General features: G+C 39.7%; 2 pseudogenes across 2 annotated transcripts; one reads left to right on the forward strand and one right to left on the reverse strand.

Moving 5' to 3' along the window:
- The first annotated feature begins 728 nt into the window (after positions 1 to 728).
- Positions 729 to 16,166, forward strand: LOC309970944 (RNA/RNP complex-1-interacting phosphatase-like; annotated as a pseudogene). The gene is made up of 6 exons (XR_014327206.1): positions 729 to 970; positions 2,379 to 2,453; positions 3,438 to 3,561; positions 6,847 to 6,970; positions 10,512 to 10,572; positions 15,580 to 16,166. The product of XR_014327206.1 is annotated as an RNA/RNP complex-1-interacting phosphatase-like (transcript).
- On the reverse strand, positions 12,267 to 13,310 carry LOC309970202 (RING finger protein 11-like; annotated as a pseudogene). Its single transcript has 2 exons — positions 12,667 to 13,310; positions 12,267 to 12,442 (listed from the first exon to the last, which is right to left on the reverse strand). The product of its transcript is annotated as an RING finger protein 11-like (transcript).
- Positions 16,167 to 20,175: the final 4,009 nt, after the last annotated feature.

Raw genomic sequence — 20,175 nt, forward strand, 5'->3', positions numbered from 1 at the left:
AAAATGTAAATCCATACTGTCAACCTCCAGCATGATACCAGGCTCATAATAGAAACCCAATAAATGTTTCACTGTGAGTGGAGTATAAGTTGATAGAGTATTTTTGAAGGTTGATTAGGCAGATTAGATGGATTGAAAATCTTTCAATATTTTAAGTTTGCATCTCTTTCATTCCAGAATTTCTATGTCTAGAAATTTGTATATAGCTATACACATGTATAAAGAGGTTCACATTGCAGCCTATCTATAACAGAGGACAAAAACAAACAAACAAAACAAACAAAATACCCCCAAACTGATAACAACTAAAAGTCCGTCAATATTGGACTGGCCATGTAAAGTATGTAATGTGACGCAGCTATTAAAGAGAATCGAATGGATGTACGCAAAAATTGACTGGCAAAATCACTATCCAAGACAGATTGTAGACTATGTATAGTATGCTGCTCTTGTATAAAATACAGGATCTCCATTACGTAGAAATACTTACATACAAGATACAAGTGTGAACGTAAGCACTTGGGAAATATCTGAAAGAACCACACAAGATACTGGGAGAGTGGGACAACTTTCCATGTCCCATATGATTGGAGTTCTGAAGGGTGCACACACGAACTAATGGACCTCTGCTACCATCTTCCGGCTAAGGAGGGAATTGCAGGCGTCAGACTCCTCTTTACTAATGAAGTGTCTCGGCGTGAGGACGTCATCTGGACGGGCGGTGACGCATGCGCAGTAGAAGGAGGTCCGCGAGCTGTGTGGGCTTGTACCTTGGCGCTTGTGGTTCGGGGCCTTGTGCTGGCACCGAGGGCGCCGGGTTGGCGACTTCAGCACTCTTGGCGTTGGGTGGGCGGCATCTTGGGGGTCACGTGAGCCAGTGGCATCATGCCCGTGGGCGCTGGTGTCAGCGTCGCGGCTTTTCCGGAGGTTCGTCGGCCAGGAGGAAGGGCGGAAAGCACATCCCGGAAAGGTAATACGCCTTGGCCACTGGGCGTTGCTGGTGGAGTTCAGAGCCCCTGGGCCTGAGCTTCGTCTCCTGTGCCGTCACCTGTGACTGTTGCCCCCGCGCGCTGCCCCGTCCGCGCTGTGCTAGGGGGTATTGGTCTTCTCGCGGCTCAGTTCACAGTAGCTGAAAGGGACAGTGTGTGATGTTCTGCTTTCTCCCCATCGTTTTAAAAGGGAGGCTCTGGCCATTGCTCCTCGGGTAAAATGCAGAGGGACTGCTTTTTAAGATGGGACTGTCAGTGTTGGGGACACTCCTTAATTACCAAAATGGAATCCCCTTCAATTCCTCAAGCTGTGTTGTTTTGGCACAGAAAATGTGAGTAAGAGGACCTGGAACTAAGGTTGAGTGAAAATACGCACGGGTACTGCCGAATTTTCCATCGAAACAGTTGATTTGTGTTGTCTCTAGGAATTATAAAGGGCGTACTGTTACTTCCTAACCGGTGTCATTTGAGAGATCTACCTCTGTACGTTCAAATGATTAATTTTGAGACTTTGCTCATGTGTGCAGTAAACCCTTTAATTCCCTAAGACCTTCCTTTCCTCCATCTCATACCCCATTAAACCCGCTTCGGTTTATCTCCTGAATTTCTTCCGAATCTGTCACCTCTTCCTCAGCATCCTAATACTGAACTTGCCTGTGTGCTGCAATTAGGTCCTAAGTAGTGTCCATATTTCTTGTTTCCTTCCAATCCATTCTTCACACAAGAAACCTTAAAAGCAAGTTGGAACATTGCTCATAGACATCGCTCAAAAGCATTGTTTTGAGAATAGAAAACAAACTGTTGGCCTTTAAGACTCTGCGTGGTCTAGAACCCTCTCTGCTTCTCTAACCCCATCTTGTGCCACTATTGCCCTCACTTTCTATGCTTCAGATATACTGAATTAACCTTAGTTCTAACTTATCTTACAGAAGTCAGTTCAGATATTATTTTTCACTGTGATTCCTAGCATCAAGGAATTTTATTATTCAGGTTTTGTATAAGGACTAAAAGTAAATTATGAAGTAGAATAATTGAGTTTAAACTATTTCAGTCAACACGCATGTATTAATGATACCTTAGTAGTCCACACCAGGCTAGGTTCTATCAGGGATACAGAAGTTCTGGCCACCTCTGGTTTTAGATATCCCTTATTTGTTGAGACCTTTACATTGTTTTGTTGCCTTTTATCTGTTTTCAAGATGGGAAAACAGGAACGAGGGAAGTATAGCTTATTATAAGGTGGGGTTGAATAAGTGGAGCAGCAAAGTGCAAAGCAGAAAGAAGAGGGACCTACTATAGAGGGATATGATTTCCATTTTCAAGGCGCATTCATCCTATGCAGGGAGACAGCCAAACATAAAATTTGCCTAACAAAATATATATAAATAGGTGGAAAGACTATCTCCCAGTTGAACAGCGGATGCCTGGGACTCATTTCATTGCTTTCAAAGTTCCTTAAAAAAGATAAGCAAAAGTTAATACCATATTCTTCCAGAAATCTGAATTCACCCTATAAAGCCCTGGCTCTCAACCCCATCATATTCCATTTTCCCTTTTCATAGCAAATACTTTTTAATACCGCCTTTACTATCCAGAAATGGAATTCATAGATAAATACAACCTACTTTTGTACTTAATTTAAAAAAAACAAAACCAGTGGAATGCCCTAACTATAAGTAAAGAATAATGTAATTTATAAGAGAGTAATATGTATCTCAGTATGTAAATGTTTGGGGATGACTATACTAGAAATAAAGAAATAGTCAGTTACTTGTACCATGAATGCAATAAACTATGGATTTTGATTGATACTGATGTGTCAGTGTTGGTTCATGAATTCTCACAAATGAAGCACACTGGTATGGCATGTTGATAATGGGGAAGGCTGTGTGGGATGAAGGAGAGAGGGTATAAGTGGGAACTGTGTACATTTTGCTCAGTTTTGTTGTGAATCTCAAACTGCTCTAAAGATAGTCTTCTAATTTAAAAAGAAAAGTGTGTTGCTGGCACTTGAATAACCAAACAGATCAATCGAACAGAGTACATAAATAAGCCAAATACATAAAAGATTATTTAGCAGTGAAAACCATCCTTGATATAGGTAGATATTCAAGAAATATTTATTTATGTGTCTATTCACAGGCACTCTGCCTGGAGCTGGCAGTACAGCGGTAGGCAAAATTGATGTAGTCCCTGCCTTCTGGGAGTTTACAGTCTGGTTAGGAGACCAACATGAAATAAACAGATATAGAAATAACTATATAGAAGTGAGCTTATTTTCTTCCATCTAATCTCTCTGGAAGAAAGGATCGTAATACCGCTTGTAAACTCCAGAGGAAAAAACTTTACTTTGAATCTCATATGTTAGCATCACAGGGTTTGAATAAATGGATAATATAATAAAGGATTTTAAACGCATGTTCTTTCTTATTTTATTCTTTCTGACAGAGTTTTGAAAAGAATCTTGCTCCAGAAGAATGTTTTTTCCCCCCTTAACAAACTCCAAGAACACAATGAAGAACTTGGGCTGATTATTGACTTAACATATACTCGCCGCTATTTTAAGCCAGAGGTAAATGGAACCCGTAATTGAAAATGACCTTCTTTCTGATACTGTAAAAATTCATAGCAATTCAGTAGTTATCATCTTATGCTAAGGTGAATCCTGGCCTTCTTTCATGGGTTCAAAAAGGGAAGCTAAATATGCATTTGTAATTGCTGTTTCAAAATTAGATTAAAGATATGAATTGAACTATAGTATTCAGCAGTAGCCTCTAGAGATGCTTAAGAAAGTCTATAAGCTTCCATGTTCTATATTTTGAAAATGAAGTAAACTTTTAGTAAGAATAGTAGTAGCCTAAAAGGAAAGAAAAGTATGTCCATTATGTCTTTAGCACTTATTTTAAGCTGTTGCCTGAGCATGTTTAAGCATCACTGTTAAAGACAATTGTTCTCTAAGTTTTATGCTTTCTTTTCCTAATATCTTCTGATATAATACAGAAACCCATGTGTTCTCTTGGCCCATGTAGGACATACCAGTGCAAAAGAATTATCCTTCTTCTGACCTGTTCCATGGCCTTGGGAGACAGTAACACCTAATGTTTGTTAACATTTGTATAGCAGTTTGCCATGTAGAAGGTTCTTTCATATCCATTGACTTAGTTACTCTTCACAAGAGTCCTTTGCTGTTGAAGTGGAAATAGTACTGATACCTCCTACTGAGTGCTTACTCTGCACTAAACTCAGAGGATAGACAACTACAATTACTAATTTTAAAGACGATGAAACTGAGTCTCAGACAAGGAAGAATTGAAATTTCAACTGAGTTATTCCTCTTTCTTTTACTGTGGTAAAATATACATAAATCATATTTATTTTAACCATTTATAAATATGCAGTTCAGTGGCATTAAATGCAGTCACAGTGTTGTGTAACTGTCACCACTGTCTATAACCAAAACGTTTTCATCATCCTCAACAAAAACTCTGTAACCATCAAACAGTAACAACCCCATTTTCCCTCCCACCGGCCCTTAGTAACCGCTCTTCTATTTTCTGTCTCTATGTATTTGCCTATTCTAGGTACCTCGTGTAAGTGGAATCTACAATATTTATCCTTCTATGTCTGGCTTATTTCACTAAACCTATTGTTTTCAAGGTTCATCCATGTTATAGCATGTAACAAAATGCCATTCCTATTTTGGCTTAATAAATCCCACTGTGTGTATATACCATATTTTGTTATTCATCGGTTGATTGACACTTGGGTTGTTTCCACCTTGTAGCTATTGTGAATCTTGCTGCTATGATCATTGGTGTACAAATATTTGCTCAAATCCCTGCTTTCAGTTCTTTTAGATGGGCAGTGTAGGTAGTAGCAGAGTTGTTGGATCATACGGTAGCTCTACGTTTAAACTTTGAGAAACTGCCAAACTGTTTTCTACAGTGTCGTCTTGATTTTAAACAATTATCACAAATTTTAAACATATACAAAAGTATACAAAATACTGTGAGTGTTCCTTGTATACCCACGAACTCATCCAGCTTTATTATTTACCAACTGATGGCTGTCATGTTTTATCTATATCCCCACCTGTTTCACCCCATTCCATATTATCTTGAAGCAGCTCCGAGACAACATGTAATTACACCTATACATTTTCTTAAATTAATTATTTAGTTTATTTATTTTTTGGCTGTGTTGGGTCTTCGTTTCTGTGAGAGGGCTTTCTCTAGTTGCGGCAAGCGGGGGCCAGTCTTCATCACGGTGCGCGGGCCTCTCACTATTGAGGCCTCTCTTGTTGTGGAGCAGAGGCTCCAGACGCGCCGGCTCAGTAGTTGTGGCTCAGGGGCCTAGTTGCTCCGCGGCATGTGGGATCTTCCCAGACCAGGGCTCGAACCTGTGTTCCCTGCATTGGCAGTCAGATTCTCAGCCACTGCGCCACCAGGGAAGCCCCAGCTATACATTTTGGGTATGTGTATTTAAAATATCAGACTTTTATTCCTTAATATCATTTTTTAATATTAAATACCAAGCGAGTGCTCAAATTTGCAGTTGTCTCCTCAATGTCATAAAAAATTGTTTTTAAGAATTTTGAGTTAGATCCAAATAAGGTCCACACATTGCCTTGATTGTTAGGTCTCTTACGTCTTGTTTAATCTCTTGGTTCTCCCTCCATATCTCTCTCACTTTTTTTTTCCTCCTTGAATTTTATTTTTAAAGAAACCAGGTAATTTGTCCGATCTAGATTTTGATGATTATATTCCATGTGTTGTTAACATATTCTTCAATCCTTTTATTTCCTGTAAATTGGTAGTTGATCAGAATGAAGCTTGCATGTTTTGTTTTGGCAAGACAGTTTCGTAGGTGATGATGTGTTCTTCCATGGAGACATATAATTGTCTCTTTCTGTGATATTAGCAGTCACTGATGATTCATACCTACATCCATTAATTCACTTGAGGCTTCAAATGTTGGTGAATTCTGTTGTTCTTTTTTTCACTTATTAGCTGGATATATTTCTATGGGGAGAAGATTCCCCTCATCAGCTATTTGGTTGCCCAGTTGTAGAGGCATGATTCTCTTCTTTTGTTTAACAGTTTTCAAAATAATGAGTTGATTCACAAATATCCTCCAGTGGTGACCAGTTTTGTAAAATTTATTTATTCATATCACCGTGGACTCCGTTACAGTTATTATTCTAACTGAGGCCCTATCTTTGGCCAGTTGGAGCTTCTCAGTGTCTCCTGAGTCCTTTTGACATGACATCAGTTTTTTCTAGACTTTTTCAGTGGTCAGAGCTAGGAAATATGTATGTTTGTTTTTAATATTTTTAAAATATGTCATAGGTTCATACTGCTACTTTCCATTTAAATTCAGAACTAGAGAATTTTCACTTATCCTTTTCTGTCTTCTATTGATAGTCTATTTCTCCCATGCCAGGCATACCAGTTGTCAACAATGCCTGAAATTTGCTCTATTTCCTAATTCGAATCCAAGTTCTTCTGACTCTATTCTACTATTCTACTTAAATCACAGCTGCTTTATGGCCCTTGAAATGTAAGATAGAACATAAATGTAAGTAGAACTGTTTATATCATTTTGAGTTACATGTGCATTCATTCACATAGATTTGCTTTTCCTTTTGCATGCCTAGTAACTGTCCATTCTGCAGTTTTAATGAAAATCAAGTGATAATTACTGGTTAAAGCAGCTTTGGAAAAAATGGCTCTTATCAGAATGACTGACATACTAAGTTTAATGTACTCTCCTGGTTTATATTCTGCCTTCTCTAATGAATATTTTATTCTTTCCCTACAAAGGAAATAATACATATTTTCATGGTTTTGCCTTATAGGACTTACCAGAAACTATTCCTTATTTAGAAATTTGTACAATTGGGTATCAGGTGCCAGATGATGACACTAGTTTTAAATTCCAGTGTGCTGTTAATGGGTTTCTGAAAGAAAATAAAGATAATGGTGAGTTGTTTTTGTTTTTGTTTTCCTTTACCAGAACTTTGGTATGCATTTTGAGTGGGGTTGGGGATTTTTAACATTTTTAATACTTCTGACATTAGGCCTGTTGTGCTTGGTAACATTAAGGTGGAAATGTCAGATGGTGCTAATAGAGGACGGTGTTTTTCCTGTTCATGGTCACAAACAATTTAGTTTGGAAAGTGATTTTGTGAGAAATATGAACTGAACTAGCTTACTTATCTCTTTTTTAAAAATTTGAATGGAAAATACATAAAAAAATAAAAATGTTCTTTTGTCCTATTTATTGGTTGAGCGGTGGAAGAAAAGGTTAAGACTCTCAGGTTCTTAGCGTATATAAAAGAGAAAACATAAAGCAAAGGTTTGCAGTGAGACAGATCCCTAGAGGCAAAGCAAAGCAAGTGGACCAGAAGAGTGGCTTCCTCATCATACTTGTTTAAGATATTTTTGCTGCCTTTACACTTTGGGTGCAAGTGAGGAAGTACACTACCACCTCTTATTCTCATCTTCAGGCAGGAAGAACTTAAAAGGCTGGTGTTTTATTGTTTCTGCTTTAAGATCTACTCTGTTGATAGTAGGTCTTAAAAGCGTGTGAATTTTAAGGATCCACATGCCTTTTTCTAGCATCTATCTATCAGAAGGAACATGGTGTTTGCCATGTTTTAAGACTGAGGAATCTTTTGTCTTTGGAACACCACTCACCCCCATGAGAAAGTGTTCATTCTGTCCTCTTTCTAAATTGAGCCTGAGGAGTGTGCACTTTATTAAATAAATCTAACAGACAGTAAATATTCCGCGTATATATAAAATGATGCACATATATACATAAAACAGGGAGTAGGGGAGAAGGAATAGAGATGGAGGTGGGAAGATAGGGGAAAGGAGGTGAGAGAGAGAGGAAGAGACTGGAATTTCAAGATAAATTTTCATTCTATAACCTGGTGGCTTAATGCAGGTACTAGCTCTTAAATATCTTAAGCCCTATTCACAGATCGTCCCTGTACTTTAGCTTTAAAACTTTACAGGCTTGGCCTTGCGTGTGATAACCAGGGTGTCTAGAAAGGAGGCAAATTATCTGATTTGTGTAAGCTGTAGTCACAGAAATGTTACCTCTTAAGATGTTAGGGTGCAGCTGCTGGCCTACTTGCTTCCTCCAGGCTCCTTTATGTGTGTGTTCTGTCTGTTCCCCATGGGCTAGAAGATCCTTACAAGTGCATGAGAACACGTTTGTAAACCTTGATTGTTCACATGTTATACCAAGTGTAGTCCATTGCATATGCTGACTCCTCTGTGGGTCTTCTGCCTGCAGTGAGCTAACTTCACCATACTCTCTGCCATTGCAGTCTCAGGACCTTAGTTATGATCCTTTGGTGACTTCCTCTGCTATAAGCCCCTCCCACAGATGCCAGGCTCACTGATAATGAGGAGGAGACTATACTATCCACTCCCTAGAATTGGTAGAGACTCAGAAAATAAATTGTTTCAGTAAACACCGAGAGCCTTATAGGTTTGTTGTTACGGCACGGGGATACAGAGGTGAGTAGAAGTCTTTGTTCAGTAGCAACTTACAGTTATCTAGGAAGATAAACATGTAGTGACTATAAGTGGGTTAATTATGATAAAAGAATCAAGTGCATCAGGAATATAGAGGAGAAATTGAGGAAGGCCTGACTGAGGAGACAGCGTTTGAGCTGGGCTTGGGGTAAGAGGATTTTGCGGAATGAGGAAAGGACAGCCCAGGTATTGGGAACAGGTACAAAAGGCACAGGGCTTGAACTTGTGCTCTGGAAGGGCAGCCTCTGGTGTGACTAGAGGGTAATGTGAAAGGGCAAAGAATCCATACATTCATTTTCAGCAAATATTTGTATAACACCTTCTAAGTTGAAGGCACTGTTCTAGGAAGTAGGAAGAGAACAAAGTTCTTGCCCTTACGTACTTTACTTTCTAGTGGGGGAGAGAGATGAATAAATAAGTCAATATATGGATTGTCAAGTGGTGGTAAATGCTTTGGAGAATAACAAAACAAGATGAAGAGGTAAGGGAATGTGTTAGGTGATCAGGGAAGTCCCCGCTAATAAGATGTCGGTTGAGCAGAGCCTTGAAGTGAGAAACAAGCCATTGGTTATGTGGGAGAGTGGAGATGGGGTGGGAGGGTGTGTTCTGAAGCAGAAGGAATAGTAGGTGCAAAGTCCCTGAGGCACAACTGTGCTTGGCATATTTGAGGAATAGTAAGGAAGCCAGTGTGGCTGGACAGGGGAAAGTGAGTGAGGGCAGGGCAGTAGAGAATGAGATCAGGGAGGCTGGCAGGGCAAAGGAGGGAAGTGGATGATGTAGGTGCTTGTAAGTCGTGTTTTTTTTGTGGGTTTTTTTTTGCAGTACGCGGGCCTCTCACTGTTGTGGCCTGTCCCGTTGTGGAGCACAGCCTCCGGACGTGCAGGCTCTGCGGCCGTGGCTCACGGGCCCAGCCGTTCCGTGGCATGTGGGATCCTCCTGTACCGGGGCACGAACCTGTGTCCCCTGCATCGGCAGGCGGACTCTCAACCACTGCATCACCAGTGAAGCCTGTAAGTCATAGTTTGAACTTACAATGCAGTTGGAGAGAGAGACTGATACTTGTTTGTAAAGAGTTCTCAATGCTATGGTAAAAACTTGGGCTTTATTCTGTGCTAAGTGAAGATGTTTAAGCAACAGAGCAATCCAGCCAAGTTTATATTTTAGAAAGATAACATCTTCCATGTTGTGGATTAGTTGAAATAGAAGAGATTTTTAGAATTGTAGAGCGGTAGTAATCCAGGCAGGAGATGACGAATGCCAGTCACCACATAGTCACAGACATATCTTTTGCAGAGATCAGCTACGTGTTGTTGTGTTTTATTTACTTTCTCATATAATTTTTTTAAGTGCTGGACCATGAAATACTGTGGCATAGTTGGGAAAACCTGAGACTCAATTCTAGTCTTTTTTCTGTTTGCCTGCTGTGCAGCTTGGGCTTACGTCTCAAGCCTTACTTTTTCATTGTGAAACAAAAACGGTACTAGTTAACCCGGGAACTCCACAAGCACATAGACCCGTGGTATGTGAGGAGCACTGAATGAGAGAAGGAATGGAAGTGCTTTGGGACCCCAAGAGCCCTTCAGAAACCGTTTGTTCTTTTTAATATTGAGCATTGAAAGTGAAGGCATTCCATCTGTTTCACTCAAAAACAAATGCTATTCTTCTGGTAGCCTGTTTTTTTTTTTTTATCCACTCCCTTTTTCTATAGTCACATAAGTTCCTGATGGGCATTCTCCAGTCCATGCTACTGCATCTGATTGGAGGCTATGCAAAATTTCCCAGAGACAATGAATTTTGACATATAGTAGTTAATTCTTGATAGTACATTCCTGCAAAAACACTCTTTTCTTCAGAGTTTTTCCTTTTCAGGATAGTGGTAGTGTTGTGGTAACTAATAAAGTTCAGAAAATTGTATAACTTGGTTTTAGTGTATTTACTTTGCTTACTTAATTCCATATTCCCTGTTTTATAGACAGACTTATTGGTGTCCACTGTACCCATGATTTAAACAGGACTGGCTACCATATCTGCAGGTGAGTTGCCAACCCCAAGAGGCAGACCATGTTTAAATTGTTCTGTTTACAGCAGTAATGTAAGCTAATGTAAGCTGAATGCAAAAAATGCAGTCATAGAAATGTATGAAGTGGAAGGCAATTGTGCCCCCTACTCAGAGGTTACCACCAGTAATAATTTAGCACATATTTTTTCAGACGTAAAAAATGCAGATAGAAGCATATACAATGGTCCCTTGGTATCTGCAGGGGTTTGGTTTTAGGACTTCCCATGGATACCAAAATCCTCTGATGTTCAAGTCCCATATGTAAAATGATGTAGTATTGTCGGCCTTCCATATCTGCAGGATATGGAACCATTGGATATACAGCACTGACTGTACATTTGATTTAATGGTATAGTATTTAGACATTCTGGTTTATAATTTAATATATGGTGGACATCTTCCTATGAAAATATTTGGAGACCTCAATCTTATTTATTTATTTATTTATTTATTTCCCTCCAAATTTGCTTTATGTAGTTGGATATAAATTAATGAACCAAAACTTAAGCAAGATACAGGTAAGGATTTAATAGAACCTGATACTCTAATTCTTTCAGGTTTTCTCAAACTCATCATGGGGCTTGTAAGAAAATTAACCAACATGGATACTACTACAGTTGAATGTCAAATCCTTAAGTGCTTATGACATACTAAATTCTTCTATAATGCACTTATGAAGAACCCTTCAAGAGACTTGTGTTTTGTATGTAGAAAAGTGTTGATTTCTTTGAGGAGAGAAGAATTCAGCTTTCGTGGATAAATCCTTGTTAGGCTGAGGCAATCATTATCATATCCCTCCTTGCCATGAATTGTCTTATGAATGGTCATATCAATCTGTTTTGGCAAATGAGTAATTAGGGGAAGACTGTTATTGTGCTTATGAGAATGATATTTTTCTCTGAAGAAAGATAAATATGCATTAGGAAAATGACCATTGGGACTCTTTTTCTGCTTCCTCCTTGTTTTGTTAGAATATGATACTTGGTTTTACAGCAGCCATCTTGTGACCCTGAGATGATCGTATGCCAATAATGACAAATGGTAGATTAGAAAGAACCAGCAAAGACAGAAAACAGCAGCATCAATAGTAACAACAATCACAGCAAAAGAACAATGGGACCTTAACTTGTGGAGTTCCTATAAAGTAAAAAATAAATGCTCTATGTTTATTCTAAAAAAAAAAAGAACTATGCAAAAAAGCTTAAAACTACTTTCTTTGTGCCAGTGTTATAAAATGTAGCTTTAAATAAAACCTTGACCTAAATGCCAGCAACTTCATAAAAGAATTTGGGTAGGGGAAAGAAGAAAGATATCTCACTTAGGAAAAACAACCACTATCTTTATCCTAATCTTCAACACACAACTGAAACATATATAGCTGCTGTAACACTTTACACAAATCCTATGTACTGGAGCAATAACAAGATCTAAATACAATTATATTTTTAAACACTGAGCGAAGGCTTTACATAAAAATAGCATCCTACTTTTCCCCCTAAATTTCTAAACTATTACGTACTTTTCCCCAACATCTGCAGCCGTTCAGGAATTTTTAGGAAACCTTCATGCATAATCTTATTCCTAATCCCCCGCTCTTTGGGCTCAATGACAAAAGATCAAAACCACCAAAAATGATGGTTCTCTTGAAGTCAGGTGAGAGACACTGGCTCAGTTAGTCTCGTAGGACAAAAGCAGTGCTGCATCAACTGTCTCCATGCAGGAGGGGCACGTGAAGGATCTCATCAGCCAGTCATCTGTATAGCCCAGGTGATCTGCATACACAGCAGAAATCAAATTGGGTTCTCATAAACAAAGTCCATCATACAGATCACACACTCCCGGATCTTTTTTTATAATATTTGTTTTATTCTATTGATTGATTTTTTTTTTTTTTTTTGGTTGTGCTGGGTCTTAGTTGCAGCCAGTGGGCTCCTTTGTTGTGGCATGCAAACTCTTAGTTGCGGCATGTGTGTGGGATCTAGTTCCATGACCAGGGAATGAACCCGGGCCCCCTGCATTGGGAGTGCAGAGTCTTTATCCAGTACACCACCAGGGAAGTCCCCCGGATCATTTTTTCTGATCCATTTCTTCCAGGGTCATAAACTGCTTTAGGCTGATGCTGTATGAGGCCTGTTCTTTTGAGCTATCCTATTTTGTTCCTCTCAGCTGAGTTGCTAGGCAAGTCTGGCTAGGTGTTGGATGATAGACTAAAACTGGAACTTGATCCAGATATGGCAGCAGCGGCTCCTGATCCAGCTCCGTCCCCTTGCCAAAGCTAGCCCAGTCGGACTGAGACTTGTGAGGCAGGGAGATGTCATCCAAAGTGGGGGACTTACGGCACTTCCCCATCTTCCGGGGCTTGAGTATGTGATCTGTGTGCTGTTTTGACAGTCTTCCAACCTCATTCTTTTTTTTTTAATTATTAATTAATTAATTAATTTTTTATTTATTTATTTTTGACTTTTAAAAATTTATTTTTTATACAGCAGGTTCTTATTAGTTATCTATTTTATACATATTAGTGTATATATGTCAATCCTAATCTTCCAATTTATCTCACCACCACTGACCCCCGACCTGCCCCGCTTTCCCCCCTTGGTGTCCATACGTTTGTTCTCTACATCTGTGTCTCTATTTCTGCCTTGCAAACCGGTTCATCTGTACCATTTTTCTAGATTCCACATTTATGCATTAATATACAATATTTGTTTTTCTCTTTCTGAATTACTTCACTCTGTATGACAGTCTCTAGGTCCGTCCACGTCTCTACAAATAACCCAATTTCATTCTTTTTTATCTCTGAGTAATATTCCATTGCATATACGTACCACATCTTCTTTGGCCTTCATCTGTCGATGGGCATTTAGGTTGCTTCCGTGACCTAGCTATTGTGAGTAGTGCTGCATTGAACATTGGGGTGCATGTGTCTTTTGGAATTATAGTTTTCTCTGGGTATATGCCCAGTAGTGGGATAGCTGGGTCATATGGTAATTCTATTTTTATTTTTTAAGGAACCTGCATACTGTTCTCCATAGTGGCTGTATCAGTTTACATTACCACCAGCAGTGCAAGAGGGTTACCTTTCCTCACACCTTCTCCAGCATTTGTTGTTTGTAGATTTTCTGATGATGCCCATTCTAACTGGTGTGAGGAGATACCTTATTGTAGTTTTGATTTGCATTTCGTTAATAATTACTGATGTTGAGCAGCTTTTCATGTGCCTCTTGGCCATCTGTATGTCTTCTTTGGAGAAATGTCTATTTAGGTCTTCTGCCCATTTTTTGATTGGGTTGTTTGTTTTTTTAATAATGAGCTGCATGACCTATTTATATATTTTGGAGATTAATCCTTTGTTGATTCGTTTGCAAATATTTTCTCCCATTCTGAGGGTTGTCTTTTTGTCTTGTTTATACTTTCCTTTGCTGTGCAAAAGCTTTTAAGTTTCATTAGGTCCCATTTGTTTATTTTTTTTTAAGGCTGCATTGTTGCTTTGCTCACTGATGAACATATAAAAGTCCGAAGTTTTTGATATTATAAAACGTCATAGTAATGAACATTGCTGTGTGAACACCTTTGAATATATATGCTTTGTCTCAGTTAACTTCACTCAGAATGGGACTTCTGCATCAAAGAATTGATGCCCTTATGCTTTTTGTGGATGTTGCTACACTGTACCAATTTATGGTTGTTCATGCAGGAAATACTTATTGAGCATGTGTTATGTTTAAACACTGTGCTGGTTGCTAGCAAAAAGACTTGTGAAATTTTGTGAGTGAAGAGACTTGACCTGCCCTTTGTGAATTCTAACAGTCCAGAGAGGGAATAGATATTCAAGAATCATACTCTGCATGTAGAATTACAACTCTGACAAGTGCCAAGGAGAGGAACATGGTACCATGAGAGCATATTTTAGGGAGGATTTGATCTCATCATGGAGATTAGAGAAGGTTTATTTAGGGATGTTTTAGCTGATATCTGAAGGATGAGTAGGTATTAAGCAGATAGGGACGTTTCGGAGAGATTTCTGAGCATAAGGAATAACAAAAGACCCTATAAGAGGAAAGCATATGTTGTATTGGAGGAACTGGCCAGGAAGGTGGGGCTGTTGGGGGAGCATGTGATTATAATGGAGCTACAAGTGAGGGTAGGAGCTCAATCGTGCAGGCTTATGTTTAAGGTTTCAGACTTTAAGAGTAATAAGAAACCATTGAACTTTTTTTGTTGAAGGTGAGTGTGTGGAACATACCCAATTGCATTTTCAACCTATCATTTTGCTACCGAGTAGAGAATACACTGCAGGGAAAAAGAATGGAAGCGAGGAAACAAGTTAGGAGACTTTTGTAGAAATTGGGCATAATGGTGGCTTGAACCAGGGTATGGTGGTCATTTTGGTGGAAAGATGTGGACAGATTCTAGAGGTATGTAGGCAGTATCATTGTTAGCACTGGTGGTGGGTTGAGGATGAGGGTGAGGGAGAAATAGCTGTCAGTGATGGTGATTCCTAAGTTTCTGGCTCCTATGGTTGGTTAGATAGGGTTTTTTAGATATGATGTTAATATTTATCCTAATTTGTCTTTTGTTATTTGTTGGTTCTTGATGAATACTCTGTCATATTAAGTCTCCTCTTTTTAGCGTACAGAGCATTTTCACCGAAACTGTTGCATGTTATCAGGTAACTTTTTAACATCTGCCAGTTTGGTCCTGTATTTTATTCTCTTTCATTTATTAGTTAAGTTGTTGTATTAATGTAAATAATTATATTAATAGAGTTTCTAAAGTTGCGTTAGCCTTGCATCCTTGGAATAATGCCTTTTTGTAGTCCTGGTGTATATCATTCTTTAATAATTATTGATTAGATGTGCTGATAGTTTCTTAGGATTTTTATATCTATATTTGTAAAGTGAAATTGGACCTTTTTTTGCAAAACCTTGATTTTCTTTTCTTTTTATTTACAAATAACTCGAATTTTGTTGTTTTGTAGATATTTGATTGATGTAGAAGGTATGTGGCCAGATGATGCAATTGGATGTAAGTATAACGGTTGTCACTACTTTTCCCTTTTTATAAAGTTTGAAGGTAGAAGTGTAGGGGAATTTCTCAAATTTTGGACAAAAAGAAAAGTTTGTAATTCATTTGTTCTGACATAAGATAACCTTTTACCAAAAGTTTTTAAAGGGATGTATCTGGAAATAGTGGGATATAACAGCCTGAATAATTAGTCAGTGGATTTCAGCATTTTTTTTTCTTTTTTAAATTTATTTAATTAATTACTTTATTTTTGATATTATATCCACTGCACCACCAAGGAAGTCCCTTTTTCTTCCTTCCTTCCTTCCTTCCTTCCTTTCTTCCTTTCTTTAAAGCTCCAAGTCATTTAAAATATCTGACTTCTTACTAAAAATCTCCAGTTCATATAACCAAGGGGTTTATAACTTCTCCTCTAAAAGTTATATTCCTGGGACTTCCCTGGTGGTCCAGTGGTTAAGACTCTGCATTTCCAGTGCAGCAGGCATGGGTACAATCCCTAGTTGGGGAGCTAAGATCCCACATGCTGCATAGCCAAAGAAATTTTTTTAAAAAGTTATATTCCTGTATTATTGAATTTAGTGGTTTAGATTTTCTTTTAATGTTTAGAAGATTTCAATTTATTTACCAGGAACAAACAAAACAAAATGTAAAAATAGTTTTCCGGAAACTATTTCCATCATTCTCTTCTTCCCTTTCTCCTGCAGACTGGTGTTTTATCTTTACAAGTTCTCCATCATTCCATAAGAAAGCTGCTCTTCTTCTGGTTTCATAAGAGATGGTGAACAGTGGTAAAATATCCAGTTTACCTAAATTTCTAGAGTACACTTCAGGGAGCGAATGATGGGGTGGGATGTTGGGGCAGAGTGAGAGATACAGATTCTGGTGAGACTGAGAGTCATTCACAGAAATTACTGGGCTGTGGTGAAGGGAGAACAAAAATAAATCAGGTTCCTGCTGGTGGACAGGAAGCCAAAATGAAGAAGAATGGTGCGCAGCCAGGCAGTGTAATTAGGCCCATAAGTGCTGTGTCTTCTGATAGTAATTATGAACAGAAACCAACTAATAATTACTAATAACATGTAGGTGACCAATCCTTGAGAGCTGAGGCAGAGAGAAGGAAAGATGGCATTATACCTTGTCTCTGGTTCATTGAGTTTCCCAGGCTGGTTTGTGACCAATCTCGGGTGAAATCATAACTAAATCATTTTTGCTAAGGTGATCAGCTTTCGTGGGGTCCTTTCTCTGCACTCTGTCCAATGATAAAGCCCACTGGTTTATGCCTCCTGGAAAACAGTTATTTCAAAACAGTATAAGTAGGGCTTCCCTGGTGGCGCAGTGGTTGAGAGTCTGCCTGCCGATGCAGGGGACACAGGTTCATGCCCCGGTCCGGGAAGATCCCACATGCCGTGGAGCGGCTGGGCCAGTGAGCCATGGCCACTGAGCCTGCACGTCCGGAGCCTGTGCTCCACAACGGGAGAGGCCACAGCAGTGAGAGGCTCGTGTACCAAAAAAAACCACCAGAATAAGTGAAGCATTGATGAAACAGCCATGAGGAACATGTTTCCACATGGCCTCGCACCTCCTTTTCAAAGTGCTTTAAAACTACTTTCATCCAAAAATCAATAAAAGAAAAGGATTGGGATCAAATCCCGTACAGAGGTAGTGTAAGGGAAAAGAGAATAAGAATAGCATCTCTTCAGACAATAAAATAAATTTGGAAAAGACAGGTCCACAAAACAGATCAAAACTGTAACCTATTATTTCAAAGTGGGCTAAAAGATGTTAGGAAAAACAGTGGAAAAGATGAAAGAACATGGATCGAAGAGGGAATGGGAAGTTATTGTTTAATGGCTCTAGAGTCTGTTTGGGATGGTGAAAAAGTTCTGGAAACGGTAAATGCTGATAAATGCCACCTATGGGTGTTTGGTTTTAGTTGATCTTCTTCCATGAAAGGGTTTGGAGAGATTCAGAAACTATGCTGCTGCCTCCATCTTTCTGAGGTCCGGCTCAATCTTTAGACATAATTATTTTGAATTTGGATAATGGTGATGGTCACACAGCATTGTGAATATATTTAATGTCACTGAATTGTATACTTGAAAATGGTTGAAATACTAAATTTTGTTTTATATATATTTTACCATAATGAAAAAATGGTGAACGAACAGCATAAACCAGAATTAGGTAAGATGTTAGAACTCAGGACAGAATTCAAAATAAGGGAAAAAAATTCAGAAATGAGGACTAAATTTAAAATAATACAAGAGTGGGGACTTCCCTGGTTGTCCAGTGGTTAAGAATCTGCCTTCCAATGCAGGGGATGCAGGTTCGATCCCTGGTTGAGGAACTGAGATCCCCCATGCCGCAGACAAACTAAGCCCGCACACTGCAACTACTGAGCCCACGTGCTGTGGAGCCCACGCACCACAACTAGAGAGCCCACGAGCTGCAAGGAAGAGCCCACGCACTGTAACGAAGAGCCCACATGCTGTGACTAATACCCGACACCGCCAAAAGTAAATAATTTAAATAAAATCATATGAGTGAATGAACGTAATACCTTAAGAGAAACAAACAGGAAAAGGAAAAATTATTTTTGAAGATAAAAAGAATTTTAGAGAAATGGAAAACATAAAAGATAGGCAAAAAAGAGTCAGGACAGCTCTGAAAAGAGTAATATAAATATGTATAAGAATCTATTATAGGGCTTTCCTGGCGGCGCAGTGGTTGAGAGTCTGCCTGCCGATGCAGGGGACACGGGTTCATGCCCCGGTATGGGAAGATCCCACATGCCGTGGAGCGGCTGGGCCCGTGAGCCATGGCTGCTGAGCCTGCGCGTCCGGAGCCTGTGCTCCACAACGGGAGAGGTCACAACAGTGAGAGGCCCGCATACCGCAAAAAAAAAAAAAAAAAAGAATCTATTATACCATAAAAGTGACATTTCAAATCAGTGGGACAGGTTAGTCAATAAATTGTGATACATACATGTTGAGGTATAAATTGTTCTCTGGAAGGATCCACAGCATGGCAAAAGCAGATGTCTCTGAGGAGGGAAATGTGTGGCTGGGGAATGTGGGGAAAAGGGTGACTTTTCATTGAATACCCTTGTGTACCTTTTCTAATGTTCTGTCATGTGAATTTATTACGTCTGAAGTTCGCCTGAGTTCAAACCCCAGTTCCCCAAATTACTAGCTCTTAATCTTGGGCAAACTCTTCACACTCTCCAGGCCTCTTTATCTGTGAAATAAGGTCAGTAACTTAGCCTGGTGCTGCCTGGCACAGAATAAACTGTCAATAAATGGAGATTATTAGTGTAAAAAAACCAAATGCCCATCAATGGATGAATGGATTTTTTAAATGTGGTGTATATGTGAAATATTATACAGTCATAAAAAGGAATGAAGTACTGACACATGCTACGACATGGACGAACTTGAAAACATTATGCTAAGTGAAAGAAGCCACACACGGTGGTCACATTTGTATTATTTCATGAAATGTCCAGAAAAGGCAAAACTATAGTGACAGAAAGGAAATTAATGGTTGCAGGGACTGAAGGAGGAGGGGATGAAGAGGGCCTGCTGATGGTTACGCGGGGTTCTTTGTGGGGTGATGAAAACGTGATGGGTTAGATGACGGTGATGGTTGCATAGGCTTGTGAATGTACGAAATGACACTGAATTTGCAGTTTCAGAAGGTGAGTGTTATGGCATGTGAATAACATCTCAAAAAATTAATTTTGAAAATGAAAATTGCCAGTTTTCCCATGGTCACTATCCACTATCCACTGTCTCCATCTCTCCCTTCTCCCCACTATATTCCTTTTGACGCCCACCCCTGCCACTCTCTCCCATCCTCACTCCCTCGACCTGCCCCACAAGGCCTCCCAGGGAACCCATGAACCGCTGGGCACCTGGGTCCTGTGGCTGTTGGAGCGACTGCCCAGTGTGCGTGCCTCCACCGCTTTCACCCGTGAGAGTGGACGCTTCCGTCGGATTTTTCTTGTGCGTTTCAGTTGATGGTGATGTTTACAGAAGGCGGCACGCACCCTGGTCAATGGAGGAAGCCCCTCAAGATAATATTTAGGCCCGTCCAGAAGTTTGATCTCGTCCACCAGTAACCTCAGGATGCTGTGCTCTGAAAGCCAGGTTGGCCGCCTGCGGGCACTTGTAAATACTGAGGACTTCGGAGGCATTTGGGCCTCCAGTTGAGGCCTTGTACCTCCACATGCGACGTGACCTCAGCCCTTTGCTGCACCTCTCTAAGTGAAGTGGCACAGGAATACTGGCCTTGCCTGTCGTTGCCAGGATTAACTGAATAGTGCATTAGCTGCCCTGGTGCTTAGGTGTTGAGTACAGGGTGATGTACATACCAGGCCCTATTCGTGGGCCTCCTGATGCAGCAGTTCCCTTGGTTCTGCCCCTGTCGTCAGCTGCCCCTAGGATAACTCTGAGCCCTAGCCACCTCTCTTGTAGATTTCCCTATCCCCCCACTATAATCACACCTGAATAAGGCAACTCAAACCTTTCAGAGATGTGTCCTGAACCTC

Source organism: Leucopleurus acutus (assembly GCF_964270905.1).
Source record: "Leucopleurus acutus genome assembly, chromosome: 13".
Taxonomy (NCBI): domain Eukaryota; kingdom Metazoa; phylum Chordata; class Mammalia; order Artiodactyla; family Delphinidae; genus Leucopleurus; species Leucopleurus acutus.